The sequence below is a fragment of the Pristiophorus japonicus genome, chromosome 9 (assembly GCF_044704955.1).
Source record: "Pristiophorus japonicus isolate sPriJap1 chromosome 9, sPriJap1.hap1, whole genome shotgun sequence".
Taxonomy (NCBI): Eukaryota; Metazoa; Chordata; class Chondrichthyes; family Pristiophoridae; genus Pristiophorus; species Pristiophorus japonicus.
This window is the reverse complement of record NC_091985.1, coordinates 223,953,371-223,971,418: the sequence shown is the minus strand read 5'-3', so window position 1 is coordinate 223,971,418 and position 18,048 is coordinate 223,953,371. Positions and strand designations below refer to the sequence as shown.

General features: G+C 44.9%; 1 protein-coding gene across 3 annotated transcripts in view; it reads left to right on the top strand.

The window, feature by feature from the left end:
• The first annotated feature begins 10,819 nt into the window (after window positions 1-10,819).
• Window positions 10,820-18,048, top strand: part of LOC139273780 (zinc finger protein 664-like) — a 92,024-nt gene continuing 84,795 nt past the window's right edge. For all 3 annotated transcript variants that reach the window (XR_011595349.1, XM_070890875.1, XM_070890874.1), the window contains exon 1: window positions 10,820-10,980. The gene's annotated coding sequence lies outside the window, so the exon portion shown is untranslated. The remainder of the gene's footprint in view (window positions 10,981-18,048) is intronic.

The following is an 18,048-nucleotide window of genomic DNA, read 5'->3' as shown; positions in this document are numbered from 1 at the left end:
TGAGATTGTGACTCCTGGTTCCAGACTCCCAGCCAGAGGAAATATCCTTCCTGCATCTACCCTGTCAAGCCCTTTAAGAATTGTGTATGTTTCAATTAGATCACCGCTCATTCTAAACTACAGCGAATATAGGCCTAATCTACTCAATCTCTCCTCATGGGACAATCCCCCCATCCCAGGAATCAGTCTGGTGAACCTCCATTCCTCAATGGCAAGTATATCCTTTCTTAGGCAAGATGATCAAAACTGTACACAATACTTCAAATGGGGTCTCACCAGGGCAGTATGTAATTGCAGTAAGACATCTTTACTCTTATACTCAAATTCTTTTATAATAAAAGGTCAACATACCATTTGCTTTCTTAATTGCTTCCTGTACCTGCAGGTTAACTTTCAGTGATTCATACCCATGGACCCACGGACCCTCTGAACAACAGCATTTTCCAATCTTTCAGCATTTACAAACTACTCTGCTTTTCTATTTTTCCTTCCAAAGTGGATAACTTCACATTATATTCCATTTTCCATCTTCTTGCCCACTCACTTAGCCCATCTATATCCCTTTGAAGTTTCTTTGCATTTTGCATCATCCTCAAAACTTACATTCCCACCAAGCTTTGTATCATCAGCAAATTTGGATATCATCCAAATCATTGATATAGATTGTGAATAGCTGGGGCCCAAGCCCTGATCCCTACGGTACCACTCCACTAGTTACAGCCTGCCAACCCGAAAATTACCCGTTTATTCCGACTCTGTTTTCTGTCCATTAACCAATCCTCAATCCATGCTCGTGTCCACAGTAAATGACACAAGGTCAGCCCGCTGGATGGAACCTCTGGCACCCTGAGCTTGATCTCCAGTGTCTCCAGTCCCGACTGCCCCCTTACATCAGTCTCCCCTCACTTTTATACCCTGCAGTGATCCACCTCTGGCACCTGACTCTTCTTTGTCTTCTCTGCTGGGTTTTGGCAGGAAGCTGGGAAAAGACAGCTGGAACTTCTCTAATCTGTGATTTACAAGGACACTTTCCCTGGTTACCAGCAGTTACTTTTCTTCAGCAATTTTCTGATTATCCCTAAACTCCCCTGCCTGCTGTTAGTTGTTATTTCTTATAGTTTCATAATTATAGGTATAAACATCACACATTATAATCTAACCTATTCTATTACTCACACTGGTTTAAGCTTATATTGTCCTGTACTATTTTATGATTTTATAACCAATCCTCAATCCATGCGAGTACCCCCAATCTTATGAGCTCTAATTTTGTTTAATTATCTCTTGTCGAATGCCTTCTGAAAATCCAAATACACCATATCCACTGGTTCCCCCCCCTTATCTATTCTGCTAGTTACCACCTCAAAAAATGCTAACAGATTTGTCAAACATGATTTCAGTTTTATAAATCCGTATTGACGCTGCCCAATCCTGTTATTATTTTTAATAGTGCCCTGTTACCACATCCTTATAACAGATTCTAGCATTTTCCTTACTACTGATGTCAGACTAACTGGTCTGTGATTCCTTGTTTTCTCTCTCCCTCCTTTCTTAAATAGTGGGGTTATATTTGGTACCTTCCAATCTGCACGAAGGGAGAGAACACGAATGAGAGAGAGGAAGATTGACACAGAAGGGAGAGAGAGCTGGACAGAGTGAGATCATACAGACAGCAAAGTAAGTGAGACAGAGTGAGACTTAAATTCAAAAGGGGGAGTGGGAGAGACAGAATGAGGCAGAGAAAGAAAGGAAAGGAAGAGAAGGTATTGGCCGGGATGGCAAGGGAGAAGAGAATGGGGCAGAGAGAAGAGAGAAGGGTGAAAGAGGCGGAGAGAGGTAGACTGAGAGCATAGCAGAAAGAGGGACAGAGAAGCAGAGAAGAGAAAGGTGAAAAGAGTGAGAGACAGTGAGGCAGAGAGAAATGAGAGGTAGAGATCTTATTGAATGGCGGAGCAGGCTCAAAGGGCCAAATGGCCTACTCCTGCTCCTATCTCTTATGTTCATAATAGAGCAAATGTGAGAGAGAGAGAGAGAGAGAGAGAGAGAGAGAGAGAGAGAGAGAGAGAGAGAGAGAGAGAGAGAGAGAGAGAGGAGAGAACAAGGTGGGGGGAGAGAGAGAAATTGAGAAAGAAACAGGTGGAGATATGAGAGTGCTTCTTCGGCAGCTCCTCCCAAACCAGTGACCTCTACCATCTAGAAGGACAAGGGCAGCAAGCACATGGGAACACCACCACCAGCACGTTCCCCTCCAAGTCACACACCATCCTGATATGTAAGAATATCACCGTTCCTTCGTCGCTGGGTCAAAATCATGGCACTCCCTCCCTCATCATCATCATCATAGGCAGTCCCTCGAATCGAGGATGACTTGCTTCCACGTCAAAAAGTTCACAGGTGTTTCAATGAAGGACCTAAAATTCCAGGTCCCGTACTACATGTTGAAGGGTGGAAGATACCTGTGCGTGGATTTTTTTTAACGTGTGGTGACCGTTGCACACCAGCCACCACACGGGCTTGACAGAGCCAGGTCTTGGTCCAGTGGCAAGGATTAACCAAAACGACTGGAGACCAGCTCTGCTGCACGGACCTAATGCGCACGTATATCGCAGTGTGGACGGCCCGTGCTGCCCGTGGGCCCTCGCCTCTTCTGGGCCCCAAACTCACGCCTCTCCTCGGCCCCGATAATGTCCCTCTACAATCTCTCGCAGGTTCCTTCGCCCTGACCTCGCCGCTCCATCACACGGACTGCAGCGGTTCAAGAAGGTGGCTCACGACCATCTTCTCAAGGGCAATTAGAGATGGGTAATAAATGCTGGCCTTGCCAGCGAAGCCCACATCCCATGAACAAATTTTTTTTTAAAGTCACCTTCTCTTTTCAAGAGGAAGAGACCCAGCCTGTTCATCCTTTCCTAATAGGCATAACCTCGCATTTCTGGTATCATAATTGTAAATCTAATTTCCACCCTCGCCAATTCCTCTATATCCTTTTTATAATATAAAGATCACAATTGTACACAGTACTCCAAATGTGGTCTAACCAAGGTTCGATACAAGTTCAGCATAACTTAGCTACTTTTCAATTCAATCCCCCTGGAAATAAACCCGAGTGCTTGGTTTACTCTTTTTAACGGCCTTATTAACCTATGTCGCTACTTTTGGTGATTTTTGCATTTGTATTCAGAGATCACGTTGCTCTTCTGCCCCATTTAGATTCTGGTTTTCCAACGAATATGTGACCTCCTTATTTCTGTTACCAAAATGCAATACCTCACATTTATCAGTGTTGAAATTCATTATATGCCAATTCTGCAAATATATTAATGTAATAAGACATGTAGTACAGCACAGATTAGATACAGAGTAAAGCTCCCTCCACACTGACCCTTCAAACACTCCCAGGGCATAGACAACACGGGTTAGTGACAGAGTAATGCTCTCTCTGCATTGTCCCATCAAACATTCCCAGGTCATATATAGCACGGGCAAGGCACAGAGTTAAGTTCCCTCAACATAGAGAGAGTAAAGCTCCCTCTATACTCCCCATCAAACACTCCCAGGCCAACTACAGCCTGGTTTAGATACAGAGTAAATCTCCTTCTACACCCTCCAGGGCAGTTTCCAGTGGGTTTCCGCAGGGCTCAGTACTTGGTCCCTTGCTTTTTGTGATATATATATATATAATCAATGATTTGGACTTGAATGTAGGAGGTATGATTCAGAAGTTTGCAGATGATACAAAAATTGGCCCTGTGCTTGATAATGAAGAAGCGGTAGACTGCAGGAAGGTATCAATGGACTGGTCAGGTGGGCAGAACAGTGCCAAATGGAACTCAATCCGGAGAAGTGTGAGGTAATGCATTTGGGGAGGGCTAACAAGGAAATGGAATACACAATAAATGGTAGGACACTGAGAAGTGTAGAGGGACAAAGGGATCTTGGAGTGCATGTCCACAGATTCCAGAAGGTAGCAGGACAGGTAGATAAGGTGATTAAGAAGGCATACGGGATACTTGCCTTTATTAGCCGAGGCATAGAATAGAAGATTAGGGAGGTTATGCTTGAACTATATAAAAAAACTACTTAGGCCACAGTTAAGAGTACTGCTTGCAGTTCTGGTCACCACAGTACAGGAAAGATGTGACTGCCCCAGAGAGGGTAGAGGAAATTTACAAGGATGTTGCCTGGACTGGAGAATTTTAGCTATGAGGAAAGATTGGGATAGGCTGGGGTTGTTTTCTTTGGAACAGAGGAGGCTTAGGAGACCTAATTGAGATGTATAAAATTATGAGGGGCCTAGATAGAGCAGATAGGAAGGACCTATTTCCCTCAGCAGAGAGTTGAATGGCCAAGGGGCATAGATTTAAAGTAAGCGGTAGGAGGTTTAGTGGGGATTTGAGGAAAAATATTTTCACCAAGATTGGTGGGGGTCTGAAACTCACTGCCTGAAAGGGTAGTAGAGGCAGAAACCCTCATAGCATTTAAAAAGTACTTGGATATGCACTTGAAGTGCCGTAACCTACAAGTCCACGATCCAAGAGCTGAAAAGTGGGATCAGGCTTGAAAGCTCTGTCAGCAAGCACGGACATGATGGGCCGAATGGCCTCCTTCTTTGCTGTAAATTTAATCAAAGTGAAACACTCGGTCACTGAGAGTAATACCGAACGGCCCCGAGCTGCAAGATTACAGAGAGTACAACAGGCAAGCGAGGGTTAAATGTGGGACATTGGCCTCAAGTTTCCACACGATAAAAAACAGGCGCCCCTCCGAGCTGGGCGCCCGTTTTTCACGCCGGAAAAAAAACGCGCGATTCTGGAGCGCCCTGCAGCTCCATGTCTGCTTGGCGCGGCGCCCAGGGGGGCGGAGCCTACCACTCGCGCCGATTTTGTAAGTGGGAGGGGGCGGGTACCATTTAAATTAGTTTTTTTCCTGCTGGCAATCCTGCGCGTGCGCGTTGGAGCGTTCGCGCTCGCGCAGTGTGAAGGAAACATTGGCACTCGGCCATTTGTTTAATTTTTGAACATTTTTTAATAAAAGCACATTGCCATCAGCACATCAGCACTGAGGCTTCTTGCAGCAGTGAGAAGGCTGCAGGAAGCCTCAGAAAGTTGAGGCAGCTGTTTCCCTCCCCGCGGGAACGACCGGCTTCCTCCTCCCCCCCCCCCGGAACGAACGGCTGCCTCAACTTGTGAGGCTTCCTGCATTCTCCCTGGCTGAAGCACTTTCACACAGGTTGGAAGATGGTTTATTTAATCTTTTCTTTGCTTATAAATTTTTATTCAGGTTGGATTTATTTGTATAATATTTGTATAAGTATAAATAAGGATTTATTATAGAATTTAATGACTTCCCCTCCCCCCCCACCTCGTTCTGGACGCCTAATTTGTAACCTGCGCCTGATTTTTTAATGTGTAGACAAGGTTTTTTCAGTTCTACAAAAATCTTCACTTGCTCCATTCTAAGTTAGTTTGGAGTACGTTTTCACTGTGGAAACTTTGAAATCAGGCGTCAGTGGCCGGACACGCCCCCTTTTGAAGAAAAAATTCTGTTCCAAAGTGAAACTGTTCTAACTGACTAGAACTGCAGAAAAAAAAATGTGGAGAATTGCGATTTCTAAGATAGTCCGTTCTCCACCAGTTGCTCCTAAAAATCAGGCGCAAATAATGTGGAAACTTGGGCCCATTGTTTCTCTCATTCTCTGACACTGTCCCGCAGTGTGGGATTAATAGTGTGTCCGTCTGTGGTACAATATCAGAGAGAGACTTTAACTTCTGTCCCCCCCCCAAAGGATAAAAGCAGACTTCACAGGTCAGCCTGGAACTGATACTGTGCATGGCTCTCTCTCGCACTCGTACTGTTTGTGAAGGCGGGATACTGTTATTTCACGTGATGTGGACACACTTGTGAGTACAACACTGGCACATAGAAACATAGAAAATAGGTGCAGGAGTAGGCCATTTGGCCCTTCAAGCCTGCACCACCATTCAATGAGTTCATGACTGAACATGCAACTTCAGTACCCCATTCCTGTTTTCTCACCATACTCCTTGATCCCCCGAGTAGTAAGGACTACATCTAACTCCTTTTTGAATATATTTAGTGAATTGGCCTCAACAACTTTCTGTGGTAGAGAATTCCACAGGTTCACCACTCTCTGGGTAAAGAAGTTTCTCCTCATCTCGGTCCTAAATGGCTTACCCCTTATCCTTAGACTGTAACCCCTGGTTCTGGACTTCCCCAACATTGGGAGCATTCTTCCTGCATCTAACCTGTCAAAACTAGTCAGAATTTTAAATGTTTCTAGGAGATCCCCTCTCATTCTTCTGAATTCCAGTGAATACAAGCCCAGTTGATCCAGTCTTTCTTGATATGTCAGACACTGTTTCTCTCTCTGGTGCTACACATGACAGCGTGGCACTGTTACTGAGCGTAATATGGAGACACTGATGCCAAGTGTAAGACTGATAATGTGTGTGTCTCTCTTCCCCCCACTGGTGTTATACATGAATGTGTGATACTAGTATTGAGCCTAATATACAGACACAGTTAGGGTGTTTAAGACTGATACTATGCCTGTCTCTCTGCCGCTCACTCGGATAGCCATTTCTGGGTGATGAGGATGGGATGGATAGATCATTGTTAAATGTCCCTCAGTTTAGGAGGAGAGAGAGACAGACAAAGAGGCACTGGTGGGGCGTTGAACACAATTTATATTTTCACGTTAATCAAACATATTTGCATATATGAAGGGGAAGTAATGTTTGACAAATTTGCTAGAAGTCTTTGAGGATGTAACGAGAAGGGTGGATTAAGGGGAACCAGTGGATGTGATGTATTTGGACTTCCAGAAGGCATTTGACAAGGTGCCACATAAAACATTACTGCACAAGATAAAAGTTCACAGGGTTGGGGTAATATATTAGCATGGCTAACTAACAGAAAACAGAGAGTTGGGATAAATAGTTCATGCTCTGGTTGGCAATCAGTAACCAGTGGCGTGCCGCAGGGATCAGTGCTGGGACCCCAACTATTTACAATCTATATTAACAACTTGGAAGAAAGGACCAAGTGTAACGTAGCCAAGTTTGCTGATGATACAAAGATGGGAGGAAAAGCAATGTGTGAAGAGGACACAAAAAATATGCAAAAGGACATAGACAGGCTAAGTAAGTGGGCAAAAATTTGGCAGATGGAGTATAATGTTGGAAATTGTGAAGTCATGCACTTTGGCAGAAAAAAAATCAAAAAGAGCAAGTTATTTTATAAATGGAGAAAAATTGCAAAGTGCTGCAGTACAGCAGGACCTGGGGGTACTTGTGCATGAAACACAAAAGGTTAGTATGCAGGTACAGCAAGTAATCAGGAAGGCCAATGGAATCTTGGCCTTTATTGCAAAGGGGATGGAGTATAAAAGTAGAGAAGTCTTGCTATAGTTCTACAGGGTATTGGTGAGGCCACACCTGGAATACTGCATATAGTTTTGGTTTCCTTATTTATGAAAGGATATACTTGCTTTGGAGGCTGTTCAGAGAAGATTCACGAGGTTGATTCCAGAGATGAGGGGGTTGACTTATGAGGAAAGGATGAGTAGGTTGAGCCTCGACTCATTGGAAGTCAGAAGATTGAAAGGTGATCTTATCGAAACCTATAAGATTATGAGGGGGCTTGACAAGATGGATGCAGAGAGGATGTTTCCACTGATAGGGGAGACTAGAACTAGGGGGCATAATCTTAGAATAAGGGGCCACCCATTTAAAACAGAGATGAGGAGAAATTTCCTCTGAGGGTTGTAAATCTGTGGAATTCACTGCCTCAGAGCTGTGAAAGCTGGGACATTGAATAAATTTAAAACAGAGATAGACAGTTTCTTAACCGAGAAGGGAATAAGGGGTTATGGGGAGCGGGCAGGGAATTAAACCAGAGTCCATGATCAGATCAGCCATGATCGTATTAAATGGCGGAGCAGGCTCGAGGGGCCTCATGGCCATACATTTGCTCCTATTTCTTATGTTCTTATGTAAATTTGAGGTCATCCAAAACTCGGCAGCCCATGTCCTAACTTGCACCAAGTCCCGATCACCCATCACCCCCCGTGCTTGCTGACCTACATTGGCTCCCAGTTAAGCAATGCCTCGATTTCAAAATTCTCATCCTTGTTTACAAATCCCTCCATGGCCTCACCCCTTCCAATCTCTAATCTGTAATCTCTTTCAGCCTCACAATGCCACGTGATGTCTGCGTTCCTCAAAATTGGCCCTCTTGAGCATTCCTGATTAGAACTGTTCAACATCGGTGGCTATGCCTTCAGCTGCCTGGGCCCTAAGCTCTGGAACTCCCTCCCTAAGCCTCTCTGCCTCTGGACATTTCTTTCCCCCTTTAAGATGCCCCTTAAAGCTACTCTTTGACCAGATTTTGGTCATCTGCTGTAATTTCTTCTTATGTGGCTAAGTGTCAAATTTATTTGCTTTGTCTTATAACACTGAAGTGCCTTGGGACATTTTACTATGTTAAAAGCGGTATATAAATAAAGTTGTTGTTGTTGAAAGCAATGGGAGCTCATACAACCAGAGCTCCCATTATTATCAATGAGAATACTAGATGTCCATTGGTGGTCCGGGTCCACGTGATCCTAGGATACAAATACATACCTGGAAGACATGTTCCTGTACACTGCACTACGAAACTCGGACTCCGACCGCAATCCTATGTTCCTCTGAGACCACCAGGCAATTTTTTTTTAAATTCTGGTCAGATGCGGTCACCCAAAAGAAGCTTCCAACCACAATTTTCCACCCAAAGTATTTGTTTAATTTCTTTGCCATTTCCTTGTTCTGCATTATAAATTTCTCAGCCTGTAGGGGACTCACATTTACTTTTGCTAATTTTTCCTTTTTAACATACCTACAAAAGGATTTACAGTCTGTTTTTATGTCTCTCGCTAGTTTACTCTCATTTTCTATTTCCCCTTTCTTGATCAGTTTCTTGGTCCTCCTTTGCTGAATTCTAAAATGCTCCCAATCCCCAGGCTTACTGCTCTTTTTGGCAACATTATAAGCTTCTTCCTTTGATCTAAAGCTATCTTTAACTTCACTTCTTAGTCACGGTTGGACCACCTTTCCTGTGGGGGTCTTGTGCCTTAAAAGGAATGTAATTATTGTAAATTATGTATTAATTCTTTAAAGCAAGCCATTGCTTATCTATCTTGATACCTTTTAATGTAGTTTCCGAATCTATCTTAGCCAACTCACCCCTCATACCTAAAAAGTTTGCTTTGTTTAAATTTAAGACCCCAGTTTCTGATTTAACAAAATCACTTTCAAACTTAATGTAACATTCGATCAGATTATGGTCATTCTTCCGTTGCCAGCACGTCCCGTGTACAAATAAACAAGACTCACTGTTAAAAGTTGTTGCTGTTAATAATCACAAATCACTTTTTACAAATCACTCCAGGGCCTCGCCCCTCCCGATCTCGGGAATCTGTTGCAGCCCACAAGATGTCTGCACTCCTCAAATTCTGCCCTTTTGACCATCTCTGATTATAATCGCTCCACCATCGGTGTCCGACCCTTCAGCTGCCTGGGCCCCGAGTTCTGGAACTCCCTCCCTAAACCTCTCCGCCTCTTTCCTACTTTCAGACCCTCCTTAAAAACCTACCTCTTTGACCCAGCTTTTGGTCATCTGCCGCAATTTCTTCTTCTGTGGCTCGGTGTGAAATGTATGTTTTGTATCCGGCGCAGGCGCACGGCGAGCGGTCCCGCCCCACAGCAACGACGCCACCTGTGACGTCTCTAGGTAACGGTTAAACGGCCGCAATTTTTGAAATCAGGAACGACGTGATCCCCGAGCTCCCCAGCGCGCCTTCATCACAGTGGGCGGGGCTCTGCGGCGCTGCCGACTCCTATTGGTGAGAGTGGCTGGCAATCGCTTCGTGCAGCCAATAGACGACCGGGAATTCTCTGAAGGTCATTAGTTTATGCAGAACGCGCTCTGTGCTCGGTGCCGCTTTCCCTCAGTCCCCGGATGCCGGGCAGTTTGCTGTAACCAGCGGTTCGACAATGTGGGGAACCGGGGCCGCAGGGAACCGGACTGATGGTGGGCGGCTGGGGCCGGGGCAGAGCGCTCGGTCGGCCGGCCGGCCGGCCGGCGGGCGGGGAGGGTGCGGTGAGTCTGTGAGGAAAAACACCAAACTGAACACAGCCCCGGAGCTCAGGATTTGGGGACATGCAGGAGATAGACTGAAACTTCCAGTGAGCTCAGACAGTGTGTAACCCGGGGGCCCAGTGAGATCAGACGGTGTGTAACCCGGGGGCCCAGTGAGCTCAGACAGTGTGTAACCCGGGGGCCCAGTGAAATCAGACAGTGTGTAACCCGGGGGCCCAGTGAGATCAGACGGTGTGTAACCCGGTGGCCCAGTGAGATCAGACAGTGTGTAACCCGGGGGCCCGGTGAGATCAGACAGTGTGTAACCCGGGGGCCCAGTGAGATCAGACGGTGTGTAACCCGGGGGCCCAGTGAGATCAGACAGTGTGTAACCCGGGGGCCCAGTGAGATCAGACAGTGTGTAACCCGGGGGCCCAGTGAGATCAGACGGTGTGTAACCCGGGGGCCCAGTGAGATCAGACAGCGTGTAACCCGGGGAGAATTCTGGTGATTTTCTGTAAGTCCAGACGGGCGGGACAGGAATCTTGAGGAATAGGATAAAATCAAACAAAATACTGGACATAGACTTTTCTGAAACATTGGAAAAACACTTTACACTACATTCCACTTCACAACATTAATATTCTTCTAATTTTCTGCCCTTTCTTAATTAGATCTCCCGGTGAATGGCGGAGTGATTGAGAAAGTTCCACAGCTGGAAGGAAACAGGAATTGTGGACTGAGGAACAACAGCAGGTGAACCAGCACAGGATTGTGAGAGCACCAACCAGTGAGCCCCTTCCGATTGAATGCGCTTCAATAGATCGACTGGGGAGAAAGGTAAGAGAAAGTGCCATTTACTCAGATACACACCGGTCCTGTAGACAGTACACACAGGTTACAAGGTAAGACAGGAAATGAGACTGGGAGAGACTGACCACCAAGCACAATTATCCAGCATGAGGGCCGTGCAATGGGATGTGAAGTGAGATCACTTTCTGTCTCGAAACACAGTCACAGTGAATCTTGTGTGTGTTTTAGAGTAAAGGGCTTTGATCTAAGAGATGACTCCAGTTTGAGGCAGAGACCAGCAGATGGACCCGTCTCTGTACATTCGGTGGGGCTGAACTCACACCGACACCATCAGATCTCAATGTTCAAATATTTCCCATCTGGTGAGAAAGCCATTGGAAAGATTGAACTGGAAGCATCATAGTCAATTCATTGATCACGATGCACAAACCAATCTGAAATACCAGCACGGCCTATTACTGACAGAATCAATTATTCATTCATGAACATTTGGAATTAACAGAAAATATATTGATAAGTACTACTATTGAAGCATTGATCACTCGAGGTATGTAGTATTCTAATAAACTGAAACACAGATATGGAGAGTTGCAATTTATTGATTGGCGTCGTACTTGACCCTGAGATGAGCTTCCGAACCCATATTCCCTCAATCACCAAGTACGTTTACTTCCAACTCCATAACATCGCCGGTCTCTGCCCCTTCCTCAGCTCAACTGCTCAAACCCTCATCCATGCCTCTGTTACCGCTACATTGGACTATTTCCAATGCTATCCTGATCGGCCTCACACCTCGCACTCTCCGCAAGCTTACGCTTATCTAAAACACTCCTGCCCGTATTCCTTACTCAAGAACACAAGAAGTAGCAGCAGGCGTAGGCCATACGGCCCCTCCCGTCTGCTCCGCCATTCAGTAAGATCTCTATTCAATACAGAATTTCAAAGATTCACAACTCTTAAGTGAAGAAATATCTTATCTCAGTCTTAAATGGCCGATCTCTTATCCTAATACTAGGACTGCTAGCTCTAGACTATCCAGCCCTTGTCAATTCTATGTTTCAATGATATCACCTTCCATTCTTCTAAACTCCAGAGAATATAGGCCTATTCAACTCAATCTGTCCTCAGCCCTCTCATCCCAACTTGTACCAATTTCCATTCACCCATCACCCCTGTGCTCACTGAACTACATTGGCTCCTGCTCCATCGATTTCAAAATGCTCAACCTTGTTTTGAAATCCGTCCAGGACCTTGCCCCTCCCGATTGCTGTAACCTCCTCCAGCCCTGCAACCCTCAGAGATATTTGCATTCCTCCAATTCTGGCCTCTTGAGCAGTCCCAATTTTCATCCCTCCAATATTGGTGGCCATACCTTCAGCTGCCGAGGCCATAAGCTCTGGAATTCCCTCCCTAAATCTCGTCACCTTCAAAATGCTCCTTAATACCTACCCTTTTGAACAAGCTTTTAATCCTGTGGTAGTATTTCCTTACGTGACTGGGTATCAAATTCTGTTTGCTAACGGTCCTGTGAAGTGCCTTGGGACATTTTACTATGTTTAAGGCGCGATATAAATGCAATTTGTTGCTGATAACTGAAGATATTTTAAATTGTAAAATAACAAAACTGCAGGTATGGGGAATTGCAATAGACTGATAACTGCAGAGGAAGAGGATTGTTTTGTATTGCTAACAGCATGAATTATTTTAACGTGAGGTGGCCATTGCACACCGGCTACCACAAGGGCTTGGCAGAACGAGATCTTGGTCCAATGGCAAGGGGATCCAAGACGGCTGGACACCAAGCTCTGCTGCATGTTTCCTCTGGTACTGACACTCACTGGGGTACATTTTTCTCTGGCACTGACTCTCACTGGGATACAGTTTCCTTTGGCACTGACTCTCACTGGGGTACAGTTTCCTCTGGCACTGACTCTCACTGGGGAACAGTTTCCTCTGGCACTGACTCTCACTGGGGTACAGTTTCCTCTGATACAGATTTACTGTGTATCTAATTCGTGCTGTCCCTGCCCTGGGAGTGCTTGATGGGACAGTATAAAGGGAGCTTCGCTCTTTACCGAACCCGTGCTGTACCTGACCTGGAATTATTTGTTGGGACAGTGTAGAAGGAGCTTTGCTCTGTATCTAACCCGTGCTCTGCCTGCCCTGTGAGCTTTGATGGGTCGCTGTCGGGGAAACTTTCCTCTGAATCTAACCTGTACTCTACCTGCCCGAGTTGTATCTGATGGGACAGTGTAGAGAGAGGTTTACTCTGTATCTCATCATCATCATTAGCAGTACCTTGAAACATAGAAAATAGGAGCAGGAGTAGGCCATTCGGACCTTCGTGCCTGCACCACCATTCAATATGATCATGGCTGATCATGCAACTTCAGTGCCCCATTCCTGCTTTCTCTCCATACTCCTTGATCCCTTTAGCTAAAAGGGTCACATCTAACTCTCTTTTGAATATAACTAATGAACTGGCCTCAACAACGTTTTGTGATGGAGAATTCCACAGGTTTACAATTCTCTGAGTGAAGACGTTTCTCCTCATCTCGGTTCTAAATGGCTGCCCCCTTATCCTTAGGCTGTGACCCCTGGTTCTGGCCTTCCCCAACATTGGGAACATTCTCCCTGCGCCTAACCTGTCCAATCCCGTCAGAATGTTATATTTTTCTGTGAGATCCCCTCTCATTCTTCTAAATTCCAGTGAATATAAGCCTAGTCGATCCAGTCTTTCTTCATATGTCAGTCCTGCCATCCCGGGAATCAGTCTGGTGAACCTTCGCTGCACTCCCTCAATAGCAAGAATGTCCTTCCTCAGATTAGGAGACCAAAACTGTACACAATATTCAAGGTGTTGCCTCACCAAGGCCCTGTACAACTGCAGTAAGCCTTCCCTGCTCCTATACTCAAATCCTCTCGCTATGAAGACCAACATGCCATTTACCTTCTTCACCGCATGCTGTACCTGCATGTCAACTTTCAATGACTGATGTACCATGACACCCAGGTCTCGTTGCACCTCCCCTTTTCCTAATCTGTCACCATTCAGATAATATTCTACCTTCCTGTTTTTGCCACCAAAGTGGATAACCTCACATTTATCTACATTATACTGCATCTGCCATGCATTTGCCCACTCACCTAACCTGTCCAAGTCACCCTGCAGCCTCTTGGCATCCTCCTCACAGCTCACACTGCCACCCAGCTTAGTGTCATCTGCAAACGAGGATGACTTGCTTCCACGCCAAAAAAGGATGAGTTCACAGGTGTTTCAATGAAGGACCTAATATTCCAGATCCTGAACTACATCCTGAAGGGTGGAAGATGCCTGTGCGTGGCTCTTTTTAACGTGTGGTGGCCGTTGCACGCCAGCCACCACATGGGAAACTCAGTATCTAATCTGTGCTGTGCCTGCCCTGGCATTGTTTGATGGGACAGTGTAAATGGAGGTTTACTCTGTATCTAATCCGTGCTGTTACCTGCCTTGGGAGTGTTTGACGGGACAGTGTAAATTGGGCTTTATGCTGTATCTAACGTTTACTGTACCCGCCTTGGAAATATTTGATGGGACAGTGTGGAGGGAACTTTACGCTGTATCCAATCCGTGCTATATCTGTCCTGTGAGTGTTGATGGGACAGTGTAGAGGGAGCTTTGCTTTGTATTTAACCCGTGCTGTACCTGCCCCGGGAGTGTTTTTGGGACAGTGCAGAGGGAGCTTTACTCTGCACCTAACCCGTGTTGTACCTGCACTGGGAGTGTTTGATGGGATAATGTAGAGGGAGGTTTACTGTGTATCTAACCTGTGCTAACCTAGCAAGTTGTGAGGAGGACGCAAAGAATTTACAAACAAATATAGATAGGCTAAGTGAGTGGGCAAAGCTTTGGCAGATGGAGTATAATGTGGGAAAATGTGAGGGTATCCATGTTAGTAGGAGTAATAAAAAAGCAAATTATTACTTAAATTGTGAGAGATTACAAAATGCGGTGGTACAGAGGGATCTGGGGGTCCTTGTACATGAAACACAAACATTTAGCATGCAGTTACTGCAATTAATTAGGAAGGCAAATGGAATGTTGGCCTTTATTGCAAGGGAGATGGAGTATAAAAGTAGGGAAGTCCTGCTGCAACTGTACATGGCATTGGTAAGACCACAACTGGAGTACTGCATACAGTTTTAGTCTCCTTATTTCAGGAAGGATATACTTGCACTGGAGGCAGTTCAGAGAAGGTCACGAGGTTGATTGCTGAGATGAAGGGGTTGTCATAATGAGAAAGGTTGAGCAGGTTGGGCCTGTACACATTGGAGTTTCGAAGACTTAGAGGTGATCTTATTGAAACGTATAAGATTCTGAGGGGGCTTGACAGGGTAGATACAGAGAGGATGTTTCCCCACGTGAGGGAATCTAGCACTAGGGGGCATAGTTTCAGAATAAGGGGTCGCTCATTTAAAAGGGAAATCAGGAGGTGTTTATTCTCTGAGGGTTGTGAATCTTTGGAATTCGTTACCTCAGAGAGCTGTGGGGGCTGGGTCATTGAATGTATTTAAGGTGGGGATAGACAGATTTTTGAAAGATAAGGGAGTCAAGGATTATGGGGAGCGGGCAGGGAAGTGGAGTGAAGGCCTGAATCTGATCAGCCATGATCTTATTGAATGGCGGAGCAGGCTCGAGGGGTCAAATGGTCTACTCTGCTCCTATTTCTTATGTTCCATACCTGCCCTTGGAGTGATGGATGGGACAGTGTAGAGGGAGATTTGTTCTGTATCTAATACTTGCTGTACTTGCCCTGGGAATGTTTGATGGGACAGTGTAGAGAGAGTATTACTCTGTATCTAACCCATGCTGTACGTGCCCTTGGAGTGTTTGATGGGACAGTGTACAGAGAGCTTTACGCTGTATCTAACCCATGCTGTACCTGCCCTGGTACTGTATGATGGGACAGTGTAGAGAGAACTTTACTCTCTGCATAACCCGTGCTGTGTGGATATGTGAAAATGTATAAGCAATAAAGACAGTGAAGTGAACTGGATATTAAATGTATACAGACATTAAAGTCGAGAAGTTGAGAACGTGGGAATTATATATGGACAGTATAAGCTAACAAAGAATTCATGGAGGAATAGCCATGAAAATCTCAGACTCGAGACTGCAAAATGTTACAACACTAACACATATTGAAACAAAACCCACAACTTGCAGAAAAACCTCAAGGTCTTATTAAATCATGTTATTAACCTGAAACATTAACAGAAGGTCTTTGTTTAAAATCAGACCATACTTAGGTCGGCTTATGAGTGGACAAAGGGAAAGAGGGATCAAAAGGGATAGGCTGAACTAGGATGTCACTCTAGCCCTATCTTGTTATCTTTTGCCGAAAATGTATAACCGTCGTCCCTTTACAATGTAACGTCACTTGTCCGTAGGAAGTGTGTACGCTCTATCAAGACAGTACTCCTTCTGTCTGATAAGTCTCGGCCGGTAAGAAATAAAGACTGCTTTGTTTAAAGCACAATCGGTATTCGACTCAGTGATTTTGTTAATTCCTGGATTCTTTTACTTCAATCTGGTTCAGTAAAATTACTGAGTCGAATACCTCTTGTGCTTTGAACAAAGCAGTCTTTATTACCGGCCAGTAAGACCTATCAGACAGAAGATATACTCTCTGGATAGAGCGTACACACTCCCTACGGATAGGTGTAGTTACATCGTAAAGCGTTAACAGTTATACAGTTTTGAAATCAGATAACAAAATACAAATGGATTGACAGTCTAACTCAGCCACTCATTAGTCAATCTATATGAGATGTTCTTCTTGAAAGCTCAAGTATTGCCTCCAAATGTTTCAATCTAATGGTGTGACTATTTACTGAGACCTTGCAATTCTGCAGATGTATTTCATGTTACAATTATATATTATTGGCAGGATTAGTGACTTGAAACCTTGAGACAGACTGTTAGCTATGCTGATGTTGCACTATTTGCAATCTGACATTCTCCCAGCTATTCTTCCATGGCTTATACATTTTCATATATCCCGTTTACTTTACTGTCCTTAATTCCATATATTCCGTTCAGATATCCACATCCCCCCTTTTATCATTCTATGATAACATTTAGGATCATTCTATGAGTATTGCATTGTTGAGTAGTTCTCTAGTTTGTTGGATCATAACCCGGGAACCCTTGACCACAAGAGGGTCTGCTAACCTTGTCATTGCTTTACAGCAGAGGTTAAGGCAACCAACAATCAAACAGCAGGTAATTATTTTGATGAGAACAATTGCCCCATGTATTAGATAGGATCTCCAAGATCCACCCAGAAACCAATCAAACCTGCTAAGTTCTTTTGCTGGTGTGGATAACTTTTTCACCTCCCTCCTTATGTGATCGGCAAGGTGGGTTATGTTTTCTGAACTATCAGGAATGTAAGTGCAACATTCAGATCCTATCAGGGCACACGTTCCCCCTTTCTCAGCTAACAGGTAATCGAGGGCCATTCGGTTTTGTAATGCTACGGTCCTTATCGCTACCATTTCAGCTGTGATGCCCTCCAGAGCCTCAGCAGTGCGGTTAGCTACCTGTTCCAATATCGTTTCTTTGAATCCATCTAACAGTCTCAGTTAGGGTCAGGGGAACGGTGCGCAAAGGAATTCCCCCTTTGGAATATATAGGGATATGTGAACACACCCAGCATCTAGTGAAGTGCCCTTTTTCCGCATAAACGTAAGACATATACAAAAAGGTGTTTACATGGAGCTCTCGCCTTTGTCTTCCTTCCCGTGCACCAAAACTGTCATATATCAACACTATTATGCAGACAGTAGCATACAGACACAGTCTCATCTTATAAATAGTCCAATTATTTAGCTGATAAAAGAGTTCTGTTTTCACGTTTCCCTTCAGGTCTCCGTCAGTGTATTTGGCTGTCTGACAGGTAAGAGTTCAAACTGATCCTCCTTCAACTGCCTTGTTCAGCTATAGGGAGGAGGAGATCTGGAACAGAAACAGGAATTAGACTAACCAGCAAAATTTGTTTAAATGGTGATGAGCTTGCAGTGGTGCAGGTGAACCCAGGCACTTTTCCCCTC